At 45.9% G+C, this 19,067-nt stretch overlaps 1 long non-coding RNA gene across 1 annotated transcript in view; it reads right to left on the reverse strand.

Moving 5' to 3' along the window:
* LOC311594239 overlaps positions 1-19,067 on the reverse strand; it is a 40,001-nt gene that overhangs the window by 6,340 nt on the left and 14,594 nt on the right. The window contains exon 2 of the long non-coding RNA XR_014778004.1: positions 2,344-2,406. This is a non-coding gene — a long non-coding RNA (uncharacterized lncRNA). The remainder of the gene's footprint in view (positions 1-2,343; positions 2,407-19,067) is intronic.

The following is a 19,067-nucleotide window of genomic DNA, read 5'->3' on the forward strand; positions in this document are numbered from 1 at the left end:
CTTTTAACAAACTGTATTCTCTATCATCTGGATATACTAAGTATGCTTGCAAAATCTATTCTTTTTAATATTGGGGCTATTGTTTTCTCTCTTCTTTCTTCCTTTATTTTGTTAACTATAAACCAATTTGTGTCTGGCAAATTTTTGTATCTTTGTAAGGGAGATGACAGGACCAAACCTGCTCTGAAAACTCCTCTTGGCAACACTGCAGAAACATGCTGGCCAAGCCAGGTGGTTTTTGGGAAACCCATTAGTAATCTACTGTCAAAGTTCCCACTGAGACAGAGAAATAGACACACTTGACAGAGTCCAACCATAGCACCCTTAGAGCAAACATGGACATAATGCTGGAGTCACAGTAGGAAATCAACTGCCAAGGATGGCTTTTCAGGGTTTTGTTTTGTTGAGACAAAGTCTCTATGTAGCCCTGGCTGTGCTGGAACTCACTATATAGACTGGACTTGACCTTGAACTTACAGAGATCTGCCTGCTTCTGCCTCCCGAGCACTGGGATTAAAGCGGTATGCCGCCATGCCAGTGATTCCTCAGGTTTTTGACGGGAAACCAGAGGTTAGTGAGACTGTTCCTGATCTGTGAGCCCTATAAAAGGACCAGCTTTGGGGAGTGAGCTCTTAAGATGTCTCAGCAGTGTGGCTTCAGCCTAGAGCACTAGACAAGACTAGGATGGAGGTAAACGCAAGGACTCATCAGCTCAAAGCCTATCTGGAGCCTCAGGGGGCCTGACTGAGACTGGAGAGAGGGCAGAGGAGGAGATGGGCCAGTACTTCAGATCAGGGGTGGGATAGGTGGGGAGGTGGGTTGGTGGCTAAGAGCACTTCCTGGTTCTAGAAGACGTGCGTGAGTTTGTTTCCGGTGGCCATGTTACACGGCTCACAACCAACATGTGTAACTCCAGTCCTAGGGAATCTGACACCCTCTTCTGGTCTCCAAAGGGAACCAGACACATGTGGCATACATACGTACACAAATACACATAAATAAAAATAAAAATGTTTAAATAAAAAATAAAACCAGGAGAACAAGGAGAAGTCTCTTGTGGCAGTTGGCTCTAGAAGCGAAGCCAAGGGTGTGATGTGGGTTTTACGGAAGCCAAAGAAAGGGAGTGTATTAGAAAGCATGTCAACAATTTCTGAGGTTACCTGACAGGAGGCTCTGAAAACAACAAACAAGAGACAATCAGTTGCTGGGTGGTAGCACACGCCTTTAATCCTAGCACTCAAGACGCAGAGTATGGGGATCTCTGAGTTTGAGGTCAGCCTGGTTTATAGTGAGTTCCATGACAGCCAGGGCTACACAGAGAGATCTTGTCTTTTTTTTTTTTTTAACTTTATTTATCTTTATATATATATAAGTGCTCTATCTGCATGTACACCTGCACGCCAGAAGAGGGCACCAGATCTTATTCTAGATGGTTGTGAGCCACCATGTGGGTGCTGGGAATTGAACTCAGGACCTCGGGAAGAGCCGACAGTTCTCTTAACCTCTGAGCCATCTCTCCAGCCCCGAGAGATCTTGTCTTGAAAAAACCAAAGCCAAAACAAAAAGAAAAGAAGGAAGAAAGAAAAGAAAAGAAACAGGGACTGGAAAGATGGCTCAGTGGTTAAGAGCACTGTCTGCTCTTCCAGAGGTCTTGAGTTCAATTCCCAGCAACCACATGGTGGCTCACAACCATCTATAATGAGATCCGGTGCCCTCTTCTGGTGTGTAGGAGTACATGCAAGCAGAACACTGTATATGTAATAAATAAATCTTTTTTTTTTTTTTTAAAGAAAGAAGCTGGGCGTACGCCTTTAATTCCAGCACTTGGGAGGCAAAGGCAGGCAGATTGCTGTGAGTTCAAGGCCAGCCTGGCCTACAAAGTGAGTCCAGGACAGCCAAGGCTACACAGGGAAACCTTGTCTCAAAAAAACAAAGAAAGAAAAGAAAAGAAACAAACAGGAAAACACAAACAAACAAAACAACAACAAAAACCCAGTCAATTACTGAATCTTACTAAAGGTCAGAGAAGTGCAAATTAAACACTAAGTTATCAATGTTCACCTGCCAGATGGTAAGGATTTTCAAGATTAATAACATCTGGGGGCCACAGAGATGGTTGAGTGGGTGAAGGAGATTGCCCCCCAATCCTGACAACCTGAGTTTAATTCCCCAGGAACCGCAGGGTAGAACAAAAAGGACTCCTGTTAGCTGTCCTCTGACTTTCACATGAACTATGGCACATGTATACACACAAGCACACACATAAGTAATAAATAAATGTATTCTTTTTTAAAAGATTAGTAGTATCTAATGTGAACAAATTGAGGAAAGGGTTATGCTCACATCCTGTTGGTGGAAGAGCAGTGGTCCCAGCTCTTTGGGTTGTCCCGGCCGGCCGTGTGTCTTCTAAGGTAAACAACAGAAACCCTTTAGCTCATGGACTTCTCTTGTAGGTATCAGTCCTCTGGAGATACTCACACAAGGTTGGGATTGCAATACTGTTGGCTGCAGCACAGTTTACAAAACTGAAAACTGCTAATATCGTACACGTCCACTGGGAGAGAAAAAACTGTGGCGCTAATATTAAATAGTGGGTCGACGTTTAGGAGACTGATGCAAATGTCTATGTAATTAAATGTGAACCTTCCCAGGATACTGAGGTGAAAAAAAAAAAAAGTTGCACACCAGTACATACAGGGAAGTCTTATTGGTATGCACTTGAAAACAGATTTGCATATTTGCATATTTAGAAATATGCCCAGATGCTGGGCCACCTACCAAACTGTCCCCCATGCAGCTTAGGGCTTAGGGGAGGGGGTTGTGAAACTAGGTTCACTTTTATGCTGAGTACTTGGGAATGGTCAGCACTCGTGTGTGTGTGTGTGTGTGTGTGTGTGTGTGTGTGTGTGTGCATGCTGTGTATAACTGCAAGTTTGTATGTGTCATGGAATATATACGGAGGTCAGAGGAAAACCTTAAGTGTTGGTACTCATTTTCCACCTTATTTGAGACAGTGTATCTTCTTTTCCTTTCTTTTTTCTTTTTTTGGTTTTTCGAGAAAGGGTTTCTCTGCATAACCAGCCTTGGCTGTCCTAGACTCACTTTGTAAACCAGGCTGGCCTTGAACCCACAGACGTCTGCCTGCTTCTGCCTCCCAAGTGCTGGGATGAGTGTGCCACCACGCCTGGCTGACAGTGTATCTTCTTTGTGCTGTGCTTACTAGGCTGGCTGACTCACAGGCGTCAGGAATTCTCCTGTCTCAGCCTCCCATATAGATGTGCACTATTGCATCCAGCTTCATGTAGGTTCTGGGGTCTCCAACTCAGTTCCTCATGCTTTTGCCCCAAGTCCTACCCACTGAGCCATCTCCTCAACCCTAGATTTTTGCCTTTGTTGTTGTTGTTTTGGTTTAGTTTTTTTTTGGGGGGGGGAGGTTGGGTTATCTGTTTTGTTTTGTTTTCGAAATGGGGTTTCTCTGTGTAGCCTTGGTGGTCTTGGAAATCACTCTGTAGATCAGGATGGCCTAGAACTCAGAGATCTTCCTACCTCAGTGCTGGGACTAAAGGCATGCGCCACCACAGCTCAGCTCCTAGATTACATTTTTAAAACAAAAGTTATTAATGAACTATTTGGTTTTTTGGTACTTTTTTTTTTTAAATCAAGAGTCTTAAAAATAAAGAGAAAACCCCACAGTGTTCGTTAGAGATGTAGCCATTTATCAAGCTAGAGTCACCAGGGAAGAGAACCGCAGTTGAGGCATTACCTCCAGCAGATGGGTCTGTGACCGCCTTCCTGCTTCCTGCCTGGGTGCTCCTGGGCTGAGCAGGGCCAGGGAAAGCAAGCAGCATTCCTCCACAGCCTCTGCTTCAGTTGGCACCTCCAGTCCTCCACCCCCACCCCCCAAGCTCTGCACGGACTTCCTTTGATGATACACGGTAGCCTGAGAGCCAAATAAACACCTTCCTCCCCAAGTTGGTTCCAGTCAGCCTTTTATCAGAAAGCGAGCTGGACGCTCCAATAGGTGAGCACATACAAAGGCTCCATTCCAGACAGAAATCCCTGGCTAGTGCTCTGCCCTACACGTGAGTACACTTGAACAAGCTGTGGGCTGCAGCAATATGTGACTAGGGAGGGACGCAGGGTAGAGCTTTGTAAGAGTCTGGCCAACATCTTACTGGGTGGCTGTTTCCCTGCTCATGTTGGCTTTTCACGTGCATGCTAAGGATTTAAATGTAAGTCTTCAGGCATGCTCGGCAAGAGCTCACACCCACTGAGTCATCTCTCCAGCTCCAATCCTAAACTCTTACTGTTGGTTGGTTGGTTGGTTTGGAACAGGGTTTCTCTGTGTAGCCCTAATAGCCTGGACCTTACTTTGAAGACCAGGCTGGCCTTAACCTCATAGAGATCTGCCTGTTTTACCTCTTGAGTGTTAGGATTAAAAGAGTGTGTCACCATATCGAGCATGATCCTTAGCTCTAAATCATATTCCAGAGTCTATCTATGTATCTATCTATCTATGTATCAATGCATCTATTTATCTATCTATCTATCTATCTATCTATCTATCTATCTATCATCTATCTACCTATCTATCCATCTATCTATCTTTCCAACCATCCATCCATCCATCTAGACCACACTGGGGGGTTGGAGGAAGGCTTTATATAATTGTACAGTTTATAGTCCATCACAAAGGGAAGTCAGAGCAGGAACCTGGAGGCAAGAATTAGAACTCTGGCCAAGGAGGAACCACTTACTGCCTTGCTCTCCTTGAAGCCAAGTCAGCTTGCTTTTTTATACAACCAGAACCAGCTGCCCAGGGTAGCATAACCCTCAGTGGGCAGGGCCCTCCCACATTAATCGTCAATTAAAAAAAAAAATGCCCCACAGACTCACCACAGGAAAGCTGATGGGGACATTTTTTCAATTGAGGTTCCATCTTCCAAGATGACTGTAGTTTCTGTCAAGTTGACAAAAACTAACCAGCGGCCAACCCTACACAAAGAACTACAAGCAGCCGATGAATACAAGAGCTGGAGAAACGGTCTCCCCAGGGGTGTGTTCCCTAATTGGTCATCCAATAAAGTAATCAGCCCAGAACTCATGTTCATACAAGCATCGTTATATGGAGCCAAGTTCATTGTATTTACATATTTTGAAGTATATATACACATGCACATATATGTATATATGTCAATTGGAGAATATATAACAATCAAAGAAAAAGATGACAGGAATTTCAGAGGGAGCAAGGGGAGTATATGAGAGGGGCTGGAAAGAGGATAGGAAAGTAGAAAATGATGTATATTTTTATTTCAAAAGGTAAAAAACCATATAAGTAAATATTTTAAAACAGAAAATAACTTAGAAGCATGACTGAGTCCTTGGCAACTTGACACACTGATATATCACTGTTAAATCAGAATCTTCCCTTGTTAATTCCCAAGACCTCATGTTAATGTCCATATCAGAACACACACTCCAACTTTTATTTATTTTTTTATTTTGGTTTTTTAAGACAGGGTTTCTCTGGGTAGCCTTGGCTGCCTTGAAAATCCCTTTGTAAATCAGGCTGTCCTCAAACTCAGAGAGATCCACCACCCACCTCTGCCTCCCTAGTGCTGGGACTAAAGGCATGTGCCACCATGCCTAGCTATATTTCAACTTTTGTTGTTGTTGTTGTTGTTTTTTGTTTTTTGAGACAGGGTTTCTCTGTGTAGCCTTGGCTATCCTGGACTCCCATTGTAGACCAGGCTGGCCTCAAACTCACAGGGATCCACCTGCCTCTGACTCCTGAGTGCTGGGATTAAAGGTGTGTGCCACCACCGCTGGCTATATTTCAACTTTTAAAAAGACCCAGTCTTTAAAAGTTTAAACACTTTACAAGTTTAATCTCTCTCTCTCTCTCTCTCTCTCTCTCTCTCTCTCTCTCTCTCTCTCTCTCTCTCTCGGTCTTTTTTGTTTTTCAAGACAGGGTTTTTCTGTGTAGCCTTGGCTGTCCTGGACTCTCTTTGTAGGCCAGGCTGACCTTGAACTCAAACTTAGCTCACAGAGATCCACCTGCCTCTGCCTCCCGAGTGCTGGAATTAAAGGCATGCGCCACCCCCCCCACACACACAAAGTTTAATCTCTTTAAGATACCTAAAGTCTCTCAACCATGAGCTTTTGTAAAATCAAAATTAATGTATGTTTTCTTATTTCAAGAGGGAAGAACCAGGCCACAGTTATAGTTAGACAAGCAAAACCAAAACCCAGCAGTATAAACAGTTCAGTGTGCAGTGACTGAAACACATTCTTGATCTTCTGGGCTCCAAAGGGCTTGGGCAGCTCCACACCTCCGGTTCTGTCCTCTGTAGCACATGCAGCTGTCTTGTAGGCTCCATCCAGCTCCACTTCATATCCTGGTATTTCTTTTTCTTTTTCTTTTTTTTTTTTCTTTTTTAAAGATTTATTTTATTTATTGTATATCAGTGCTTTATCTGCCAAAGAAGGCATCAGATCACATTATAGATGGTTGTGAGCCACCATGTGGTTGCTGGGAATTGAACTTAGGACCTCTGGAAGAGTAGGTGGCCCCCCTACTCTCCGGCCCCCCTGGTATTTCTACTGTAACTAAGGCTCTACCTGGCCTCTCACAGTGCCAGACCTCAAGGTGTTCTTTATGACCTCTTCAATCCTTCATGCCGCAAACCAGTGCCATCCAGTGCCATGATGTCTGTGCCCGTCCAGGTACAGTTTAAAATATGGTGTCTTCTCATTTAACCTTCACAGCCCCCACGGATATTCCCATTAAACAGATAAAAATAGCTCTGTTGAACATGGGGGTGCCACAGGCCCCCCCCTTCTGATTTCCCAACGTCATCAAACTTAAGTCCTTTTTACTACTGTCCTAGAGCCTGCCAAGCACAGCCATCTCAGCCTGACACTGAGACAACCTGGCTAACCTGCCAGCACTAATCCTTAAAGGTGCTCGCCCACTTGCTCGCTCTCCCTCCCCCTCCCCCTCCCTCCCTCCCCCCTCCCTCTCTCTTACTCCTAGGCCTCCTCTTGATCAAACCCAGGCTAGCCTTACACGTGCCAGGGAAACTCTCTACCATTGGGCTTCACTCCCAGCCTCTGTAGCCCCAAAATGTTTTTGAAGCCTATTGACATTAAACACAAATTTTATGTTTATTTTACGTTTTCTTATGCTGGGCGGTGGTGGCCCCACACCTTTAATCCCAGCACTCAGGAGGCAGAGGCAGGTGGATCGCTGTGAATTCGAGGCCAGCCTGGTCTACAAAGTGAGTCCAGGACAGCCAAGGCTACACAGAGAAACCCTGTCTCACACACACACACACACACACACACACACACACACACACACACAGAGAGGAAGAAAAACCAAAAAAAAAAAAAAGTTTTTCTTGTCCCTCAACCCAAGAATGGATAAAGAAACTATGGTAATTTACACAATGGAATACTATTCAACTATTAAAAACAAGGAAATCTTGAAATTTGCAGACAAATCGATGGAACTAGAATGTTCATCCTAAGTGAGGTAGCCCAGATCTAGAAAAACACACAAGGTATGTGCTTGCTTACAAGTGGATATTAGCCCAACACAGATGTCCTCTGAGAGACTCCGCCCAGTAGAGGATCAGGACAGATGCTGGGAGTTGAAGCTGGACTCTGGGCGGAGCACTGAGAGTTGTAGGGAAGAGTGGGGGATGGAAGGTCAGGAGGGAGCAGGAGCTCCACAGGAGATCATCAAGGCCTGCGGATCTGGACAAGGGGGACCTGTGCAAACTGATGCACGAGCCAAGGACAATGCGTGCGGAGAGCTAAGACCCCTGTTCAGATGGACTGCCAATTCCCCACGTGGGGTGTGTGTGTGTCCTGCTGAGCCTCTGACATGCACTCTGGTGACCACAATTTGGACACTGCCCCTTGGCAAGAAGGCCTAGTGGGCACACAGAGGAAGGGGATGCAAGCTATCCTGATGAGACCTAATAGGCTGTTTCCAGACAGTTGAAGTAGGAGGGGCCCCCCATATCAGAGGTCTAGGGGAGGGGAATAGGCAGAAGAGGGAGAGAGGGTGGGAATGGGAAGATTAGGGAAAGGGGATAACAATTGGGATGTAATGCAAATAAATATTTTATTCCAGAGTTGAGGACTGAACCCAGGGCATTGCGAGGCAAGCGCTCTACCACTGAGCTAAATCCCCAAACCTGTGAATAAATTATAATAAATAAAATATACATTCAAAAATGTTTTCTCACTGAGTGTAGGGGGGTGCACACCTATAATCCCAGCTCTTGGGGAGGCAGAGGCAGTCAGATCTCTGTGAGTTCGAGGCTAGCCTGGTCTACAAAGCAAGTCCAAGACAGCCAAGGCTACACAAAGAAATCCTGACTCGAAAAAAAAAAGTTTTATCATTTTAAAATGAATTTTTATTTCATCTGCATTGGTGCTTTGCCTGTACATACGTCTATGTAAAGGTGTCAGATTCCCGGGAATTGGTGTTACAGAGGAATTGAAACTTGGTCCTCTGGAAGAGAAGCCAATACTCTTAACCACTGAGCCATCTCTCCAGTCCCTTTTTATTTTATTTTTATGTGTAGGAGAGTTTTGCTTGCATGCAAGTATGTGCACCACATGCATATCTGTTCCCAAAGAGATCAGAAGGGAGCATCCAGTCTCCTGGAACTGAAGTTACAGATGGTTGTGAGATGCCATGTAGATGCTGGGGACTGAACCCAAGTCTGCTGCAAGGGCAGTAAGTGATGGAAACCATCTGGAACGTCTCTCCAGCCCCACAGAACCTTACAAGTGTGTCAAACATAGGGCTAGAGAAATAGCTCAGGACTTATGAACCCCTGCTGTCATGTGCACATGCCCTACCCCACCCCTGTCAGTGAAAGGGAATTATATAGTCACTTAAATTCACCTTAGAATTGCCAACCATACCATCCACATTATACTGAGACATCAGAGAAAAATGAAAAAAAAAATAATGATAAAGACAGCAGGTTGAAGAACAAATTAACAATTAGAAATTCTCCTGGGCTGCAATGATGTCTCAATGGTTAAAAACACTTGCTACTTTTTTTTTTTTTTTAACTGACTGGGGTATCAGATGCCTCTTCTGGCTTCCAAGGCCAATTGCTCTCATGTGCACACATTCACACAAATAGACACACTTTTAGAAGAAGAAAAGAATTCTACTGGGTACTAAGAAGATAAGTCACTTGGTGAGTTTTTGTAATGTAAATAAGGGGGAGTTTGATGCTCAGAGCCCATTTAAAATGTCTAGATGTGGAGGCACACATCTGGGAGGAAGGAGACAGGAGTGCCCTTGGGCCAGCCTAGCATGCTCAGTAAGCTCCAAGGAAGAACAAGAGAGAGATTCTATTTCAACCAAGGAGGATGGCACCTGAGGAACAACACCTGAGGTTGACTTTTGACCGCTATAGCGTGCACGTGCGCGAGCGCGCACACACACACACACACACACACACACACACACCCCAAATTATTCTGCCTACAAAAAGACTCATTGAACATTTCCCTCATGTGTATTTACTTGCTAAATGGAAATTATTTTATTACTGACTTTTAAAACTTTGTCAAGATTTTGAGAATATTTCTATACCATACATTAACACTTATCACATATACCGTAAAAGCTGTGATATATTCCTACAAAGGTACTGTAATTTACCAAGACAGTCTTGTTGAAAGGAAGAGGAACTTGGATAGTATCTTTATTTCTGAACAGTTTTTAGTCTACTGAAAAGTTGTGGACATAACACAGAGAGCTCTCTTACACCAGCTCCCTGTAACTAACGCCTTGCCTGAGCCGGCTTCTTTAGTGGGAGAGTGATGTCCTGAGTGAATTGTTGATATGAGCAAGCTGTGCCTCGCACCCATGAGAAGTTGGCAAAGCTGTCCTTAGGATTGAATTTGAATTTGATAGCATATACAGAAAATGTCCACCGTAGCTTTCTCCTCCACCCTGCACGCCGCGTCCAGCCCATGTTTGTAACTTGAAGACTGCTCTCCTATGGAGTCTGCTCCTACTTAGGCTAGCTAAGCTTTGTTCAGCTGTGCCGTGTACCATAACCCCAGCTCCCCATCCAGCTGTGCCGTGTACCATAACCCCAGCTCCCCATCCAGCTGTGCCGTGTACCATAACCCCAGCTCCCCATCCAGCTGTGCCGTGTACCATAACCCCAGCTCCCCATCCAGCTGTGCCGTGTACCATAACCCCAGCTCCCCATCCAGCTGTGCCGTGTACCATAACCCCAGCTCCCCATCCAGCTGTGCCGTGTACCATAACCCCAGCTCCCCATCCAGCTGTGCCGTGTACCATAACCCCAGCTCCCCATCCAGCTGTGCCGTGTACCATAACCCCAGCTGCCCATCCAGCTGTGCCGTGTACCATAACCCCAGCTCCCCATCCAGCTGTGCCGTGTACCATAACCCCAGCTCCCCATCCAGCTGTGCCGTGTACCATAACCCCAGCTGCCCATCCAGCTGTGCCGTGTACCATAACCTCAGCTCCTTGTTCAGCTGTGTATAATAACCCCAGCTCCCATTCAGCTGCATACAATAATAAGCCCAGCTCCCCATTCAACTGTGTGTAACAACTCCATCTCCCTGTTCAACTATATAGAATGAACATGCTGAACTTCCAGGGTACTACGACTCCTCCACCAGAGAGCTGGTTTGCTTGACGGCAGCTTTCTGTGTCTGCCCTTTCTTTTCTCCCTTGACACCCTAATTAAGTAGGTCCTGAGAGCTGTGAAGGACATGGCAGGGTGCATTCACTCCAATTAGTGAGCTTAGTCTGATCCACCATTACTATTATTTATTTTGCAGTGCTGAGGGAGGATCAAGCTTCGGCTGTAAGCACTTAAGGCAAGAGACATCATCATCATCATCATCATCTTTATTTATTTATTTTTGGTTCTTTGAGACAGGGTTTCTCTGTGTAGCCCTGGGTGTCCTGGGATCACTTTGTAGACCAGGCTGGCTTCTGCTCCCAAGTGCTGGGATTAAAGGCATTCGCCACCATGTCTGGCTTGTGACACACTATTAAATTAAGCAGAAGTCCACATTTTATTCAAATGTCCCTAGCTCCCACCTGATGCCCCCTTTGCAGGACACCATATGTATTTAGTCATGACGTCTTCTCTTGACTCTAGGCTGGGACATTTTCTCGGACTTTTCTTGGTTTTGATGATCTTGATAGTTGGTTATTTTGTAAACAGAACACCTTCTACTTATTCTTTGACAATTTGATGCATATAAACAATGCTCGTGGTCACAAGCATCCCAACTCCTCTCCCATTTCAGGGGCACCCAACTCCTCCAGGAACCTTGGAACACCCCTTCCCTGCCTGTCTTCTCCCTCATTTTGTTAATAACCCACGGAGTCTAGTTTGTGCTGCCTGTTGGAATCTTGACAATTTAAAAAAAAAAAAGATTTCTTTATTTACTTAATGTGTATGAGTTTTGCTCCTGTGTGTATATATGTACACCATCTGCATCCTGTGGTGCCTGACGGGATCTGACCAGGGTATCCGAGTCCCCTGGAACTGGAGTTATAAATGGTTGTGAGCCACTATGTGAGTGCTGGGGATCAAACCTGGGCGCTCTGTAAGCACAGTTAATTCTCTTTTGTTTTGCTTTTTGTTTTTTCGAGGCACAATTTCTCTGTGTAGCCCTGGCTGTCCTGGACTCACTTTGTAGACCAGGCCGACCTTGAATTTACAGAGATCCACCTGCCTCTGCCTCCTGGATTACAGGCATATGCTACCCTGCCCCGCTAAAGTAAATTCTCTTAAGCACTGAGCTTTCCAGTCCCAGAGTCTTAACAGTTGTTTGTTGTTCTTATTTTTAAATATATATATTTATTTATTACATATACAGTGTTCTGCATGTACACCTGCACACCAGAAGAGGGCACCAGATCTCATTATAAATGGTTGTGAGGCCACCATGTTGTGGCTGGGAATTGAACTCAGGACCTCAGTTCTCAGAACTGAGAACAGACAGTGTTCTTAACTTCTGAGCCATCTCTCCAGCCCCCATCGTTGTTGTTATTTTTCTGTTTGTTTTTCAAGACAGGGTTTCTCTGTGTGGCCTTGGCTGTCTTGGACTCATTTTGTAGACCAGGCTGGTTTAGAACTCACCGCGATCTGCCTGCCTCTGCCTCCCGGGTGCTGGGATTACAGGCATGCGCCACCATGCCCCGTTTGCCTTAACAGCTTTGAAAGTACCAGTCAGGTATTCTGTCAACTGCTCCCCAGGATTGTTCTCATGACTCAGCTGGGGCCATACGTTGGGGGTAGAAAGTGCAGAAGTAACAGTCATTGTCCTCAAGGGCACGGCCTATCAGCATCCTTCATCGGCACTATCCTTGCTGCTTGGGCAGTGCTCCGTGGTTTTCTCTGTGCACTGTTACTTCCATGCTCCTTGTTCCGGAAGGAAGTCCCTGAGGTCAGCCCTCCCTGGAGTAGGGACTTAACTGTCCCTCTTGAGGTGGAATATCTGCAGCAACTATTTAAAATCCTCCTCAGTGGGAGATTTACCTGTGTTCCCTTCCTCATATTTATTCACTCAGTCATTAAGTCTGTACCACGCAATCCTGCTTTATCTTGCTGCCCCAGCTGCCCACTGGAGCCTTCGGAGCACTATCATGTGGCTCCTGGGTCCCCTCAACAGATCCCTATCGCTACTGACAAGGTGGGAGCCTGGCTGAGGGCTTCTGCTTTACTTACTGACGTTACAAGATGCTGCAAGGTCACCTTCCTCTCAGCAGCCTTTATCCTAGAATCAGAAGTCTACTCAGTTTTGATAATGTGAATCATATCCATGCATTTCCTCCCCTGCCCCTACACTTTGTTTTTGTTTTTGTTTTGTGACAAGGTCTCACTATGTAGCTTTGGCTGGCCTGGAACTTACTATGTAGACAAGGCTAGCTAGCCTTGAACTCACAGAGAGCTGCCTGCCTCTGCCTCCCCAAGAATTTCCTACTAGTTATAAATATAGCTACGCTGATAGCTATTTTAGGGAATGCATAAAGAGATGTGATCACCTGCTGTAGGGGTCATAAAGGCGCAGAACCTGGAACCCAGCAAGGATAATGAATGGATTTAGACAGAACCACTCCCTGTCCAGCCAGGCCATCAGCCTTATGACTGGCATTGTGGACAGAGTGGAGTTGGGTAATGCAGCTCTCTTTAAATCTATTTGCATATACCATGAGACGTTGCAAGCCTGGACATAAAAACATGTCCTAGCTGACCGCAATGAGTGGTAGAACCACTTAACAGTTTCCTGGTTTCTGAAGCCATTTCCATATGACTGTCACTTCCAGTCCCAAGCATTTATGACAAAGGAAATTAAGCTCACAAAACATTAGTGCACCATTCCCACAGCAGCATAATTTTCAACAACCCCAAACCGGGTCCACCCAAATGTTCATCTATCAGCAAATGGATGGACAAAATTATGGTGGATCCAAATGACAGAAGACAGCAGCGTAACAAGGAGCTCTTGAGGCATGCAACGTCCTCAAAGAATCTCACAGATACTCTGCTGAGAAAAAGAAGCCAGACACAGAAGAACCCACGGAAACTCCAGAGCTGCTGAGACCAGTCTGCGTGGAGCAGACCAGTGTGCGGGCTGCGGGGAGGTTAGTGGGGGAGCTGGAGCATACTTTGTGTGGTGGTGGAAATGACTGGTATCTTGAATGTGGTTTTGGTTGAACTGTATGATTTAAAAAACAAAAAGAAAAAGGAGGTCACGACCATGTAGCCCAGGCTCCCCCAGCCTCAGATTCCCCAAGGCTGAGAGCGCAAGCACAAAACACGATGCCTGGGTGAAACATGCTTTCCTTTCTTTCTTTCTTTCTTTCTTTCTTTCTTCCTTCCTTCCTTCCTTCCTTCCTTCCTTTCTTTCTTTCCTTTTTTGAATTTTATTATTCAAACAGGTACATGTCTGTGGTTTGATTGCTTTGTTTGTTTCTTTTGTTTTGAGACAGGGTCTTTCATTGAGTCTGGGTTCTGAGAGCAGGCTAGGCTAGATGGCCTGCAAGCCGCAGGGGTCCTACAGTTTCCATCTCCCCAGTATTGGAATTATAAATATACACCTTCACACCTGTCTTTTTACTGGGGTTTTGGGTCCCCATGCTTATGCGGCAGGGTCTTTACCCTCTGAACTACTACCCCAGCCTGTAATAAGGTTGATTAAAGAAAGCAATGCTGGAGAGATGGCTCAGAGGTTAAGAACACTGACTATTCTTCCAGAGGTCCTGAGTTCAATTCCCAGCAATCACATGGTGCCTCACAACTATCTATAATATGATCTGATGCCCTTTTCTGGTCTGCAGGTATGCTTGCAGGCAGAGCAATGTACACATAATAATAAAGAAATAAATCTTAAAAAAAAGAAAACAATGGCGTGAATAAATAAATTAATCAATTTAATAAAAAAGAAAATAACAAAGGCTGTATATACTCACACTCCCACAAAACCTTATATAATAAACATGTGAATTTATACCTTATATGTGTATAGAAATGTGTATGTATCTATGCATAAAAATATACACATGAAAGTTTGGAACAAGGCTTTTTCTGCATGTCCCTAAGCAGAACTGGCTTAAAGAAAGTACAGCTCTGCTCTTAACCCCAGTACAAAATATGTCAACCCCAAGATAGACCTAGTGAACCTGAAAATAATAGGTGATTAGAATAGAATCAAAATAAAGTCACTGTGAGCCTGAGGCTGTATTAGCTTCAGGTGTGGCAAGATCCAGGGACTGTTTGAATTGTTCCTTCATGTATGTGTGTGTGTGTGTGTGTGTGTGTGTGTGTGTGTGTGTGTGTGTGTGTACATACTGCATGTCTACTGACAATTTCTCTCTCTCTCTCTCTCTCTCTCTCTCTCTCTCAGTGTGTGCACGTGTGTGTGCTCAAGCTCTATGGTATGCTTTTCGAAGTTAGAAGCCAACTTTTGTTTTGTTTTTTGTTTTTCAAGACAAGGTTTCTCTGTGTTGTCCTAGCTGTCTTGGCTCTGTAGACCAGGCTGGCCTCGAACTCACAGAGATCCGCCTGCCTCTGCCTCCCAAGTGCTGGGATTAAAGGCGTGCGCCACCACTGCCTGGCTCAGAAGACAACTTCTGAGGAGTTGGCTATCTTACACCATGTGGCTCCTGTGGACCAAATGAAGGATGTCAGGCTTGGCAGCAAGTGCCTTTATCCGTCGAGCCATTTTGCCAGTCCTCGCACGCCCTCATGTTTCTAATGTCCCAACGTCTCCAGGCCCAATCGCCCACTTGAGCAGTTCTTCAAACTCCACACGTGTGCTTGTCTAGACACCTTGTCTGAGTTCCCCACCAGAAGGCGGTGAACCACAGTTCTACTTAGACCTAATAAGAAGAGCTAAGGACCTGAGGAGGCCGGGGAGACGGCTCAGTGGGTAAAGTGCCGGCAATGTGAGGACCTGAGTTCAGATCCCCAGCACCCATGTAAAGTTCACTATGGAATGGTAAATGCTGGATGCTGGATGCTGGATGCTGGATGCTGGATGCTGGATGCTGGATGCTAGATGCTGGGTGTGGTGGTGGAGACCAAACCCAGGGCTTCCTGCATGCTAGGCAAGCGCTCTATATCCCAGGTCACAAGCCCCAGTGCCAATCTCTACCCTTAAATTCCCCCACGCAACAGGAGATTCAGAAAAACATCCGGAAGTAGGTGCAGAGCGGGATTGAGTATAAACACACTCACAGATGAAGAACAATCCTTCCTTCCATAAACACTAGATAGAGACAGAGGAAGAATCGTATTGCGGAGGGGGGAGGGGAAAAACAAAACAAACAAGCAAAACCCCAAAACAAAACAGGAGCAGGTTGATTCATCCTGCAAAGCCCCACCCCCACCCCCACCCCGGGGCTGGTCTTGAGCACACTAGCAGCTTTCCCCAGACACTGAATCTGTGGAAGAGGGACCGGACAGCCCCCGTGGCTGCCTCCTTACCAGAGAACGTAGAGAAAGTGGCAGGTTAGGGGAAAACAAGAGTGATTAAGGAATGGGAGAATCCATGAGTAAAGATGAAGAAATAATTACGCACAGTTCAGCTCGCTCATAAATCAAGGGCGATCACTCCATTTATAAACACAGCAAGGTGAAAAGAATCAGAGAGAGCGATGAGCTATCTAATGTGCGTGTTAAAGTGAGCCAAGGGCTGGAATGAAGGGAGTGCTGAAAGTCAGGGACAGGGCACGCACTGTGAATGAAAACCCACCTCCCAAAGGAAAGGGCAGAGCCCTGTAGAGGCAGAGAAAACGAGAAAACTGGACAAAAGGTGCGGTGGGAAGAGCACCCTGTTCTGGTCCCAGTGGGAGTTCTCCCCATAGCTTCACACCTCCCCTCTCCTCTTCACACCTCCCCTCTCCTCTTCACACCTCCCCTCTCCTCCCAACCCCCAGGAAGACAGGATGGCAATTTAGGGAGGGAGACAGTATCAACAAACATTGTAAGGTGTCATAACATAAATGTTTGACATGAGGCTGTGGCTGAGGATTCCTAATTACCCCAAGAATGCAGCCCCAAGGCAGAAACAGTTGGGGACAGTTCAGCCCCTAGATACCTCTGCCCTGGAATCCTGAGAGAGATGGCCTGGCTTCTTTTCCCACAGCCAGCTGTGGGTCGGTTAAACTGCGGGTACCACAATCTCTCTATTACAGGCTGCACTTGGGGACAAGCAGGGTCCCTTTCACCACTGGAGTTGGTTGTGGTGAAATTGTGTTTTGTTTGTTTGGTTTTCTTTTTTGTTTTGCTTGAGATAAGGTCCCAAAATATTAAATGAATAAATAAGAAAATAAAGCCGGGTGGTGGTGGCGCACGCCTTTAATCCCAGCACTCGGGAGGCAGAGGCAGGCGAATCGCTGTGAATTCGGGGCCAACCTGGTCTACAAAGTGAGTCCAGGACAGTCAAGGCTACACAGAGAAACCATGTCTAAAAATAAAAAAATAAAAAAATAAAAAAAGAGAGGGTCCCACACATCCTTGAACTTGCTATGCAGCTAATGACCTTAAACTTCTGGTCCTCCTGCCTCTACTCCAAGTGCTAAGATTCCTGGCATTCTCTATTGGTTTACATGGTACTGGAGTCTTTGGCTTGTTTTGTTTTTGGAGTCAGGGTTTCTCTGTGTAGCCTTGGCTGTCCTGGACTCACTTTGTAAACAGGGCTGGCCTCGAACTCACAGAAATCCACCTGTCTCTGCCTTCCAAGTGCTGGGATTAAAGGCATGCACTGCCACCACCACCTGGCTGATCCTGGGGTCTCAAGCTTGCTAAGCAGCCACTTTACCGGCTGAGTGGTATTCCCCAAGCTGGAGGAATTTCCTTTTAATAATGTCTGAAGCTGCCTTAGAGGGCTGGGCACTGTTGCCCAGACACACAAAGACCAGAGTTATGTCTCTGAGATCAAAAGCACTTCTTTCTTTCCATTAAAAAAAAACAACTTTAAACTTACCTCTGCTTATTTGTGTGTGCATGAATATGTGCCACATCACATGATTGGGGCTCAGAGGACAACTTGTGGAAGCTGGTTCTCTCCTTCCACTTGTGGGTCCTGAGGACAACGCAGCTCCCTGGGCTTAACGGAAAGTGTCTTTTACTGGCTGGGCCATCTTGATGCTCTTTTTTCTTTCTTTCTTTTTTTCCTCCTCTCCTCCTCATAGCCTCCTCCTCCCTTCTTCTGCTCCCCGTCCTCTTCTCCTGCTCTCCCTCCTCCTCCTTGGCCTCCTCTGCCTCCCCCTCCCCCTTCAAGAGCTGCTTCTTGTCCTGAAATTCCTCATGGAGGGAAAAGGGCCAGATGGAACTGGAGCCAAGATTCAAATGCAGGCTTAGGAAATGTCCAAGACCAACAGCCCCTGACTTACATGGATCACTTTAGGATGTTGATGTTTTCGAACAATGTGCTGGAAGTGGCAATTGGTGCCTGTAATCCAAGAACTTGTGAGGATTGCCACAAGTTCAAAGCCAGCCTGGGCTACATTGTAAGTCCCAGGCCAGACTGGACAGAGTGACACCTTGTTGTCCCTGGCCAGAAAAAGAAAATCAAGGGAAAACAAGGAAAATGATACAACTCATACATTTGAATTTGTTTATATGTATGTGTCTGGATTTACGTGTGGGGGTGGGTGCATATGAAGGCCAGAGGTCAACCTTGAGTGTCAATCTTTGGGTGCCATCCATCCTGGAATGTGGTGTGTGCGTACATTTGGGAGAAGCACATATGTGAGCGTGTGCATAGAGAGGCCAAAAGTCAACCTTGGATATAATTCCTCAGATGCTGCCTACCTTGCTTCTTGAGACAGTCTCTCATTGGCCTGACATTCACGGATTAGGCTAGGTTGGCTGGGGAGTGCGCCCCGGGGCTGTGTGGCTCTGCTTCCGTAGTGCTGGGATTACAAATGCGCGCCTTCATGCCTGGTTAGTTACAAGGGTTCTGGGGATGAAACGCAGGTTCCCATGTGGGAGCAGCAAGCACTTTATCGACTGAGCTATCTACCCAGCCCTGTGCTTCAAATTCTGAGTCAGGAGTCTGTCTCAGGGCTAGTAGTGATCTCCAGACCCTCTCTCAGGACATTCAACAGGGTGGCTTGGTCACCCCAGATCAGGAAAATGGCAACTGAGCATATAAGTGTGCTCTGTATTGTTAGGCCGTAAACTTTAAACCCCTACCCAGATCTAGCCAATGGACAGGACATTCTCCACAGTTAAGTGGAGAGTGGGGTATGACTTTCACAGGTACTCTGGTGTCTCATATTTGATCACGTTCCCTGGATGGGGAGGCCTGGTGGCACTCAGAGGAAGGATAGCAGGCTACCAAGAAGAGACTTGATACCCTATGAGCATATAAAGGGGGAGGTAATCCCCCTCAGGCACAGTCATAGGGGAGGGGAATAAGGGGAAAATGGGAGGGAGGGAAGAATTGAGATGTAACAAGAATAAATTTTTTAAAAAAAGTGTGCTCTGTCAGCTAGGCTACGATGCAGGGGCGTTCCT

Source organism: Acomys minous, assembly GCF_964271855.1.
Source record: "Acomys minous genome assembly, chromosome: 3".
NCBI classification, from domain to species: Eukaryota; Metazoa; Chordata; class Mammalia; order Rodentia; family Muridae; genus Acomys; species Acomys minous.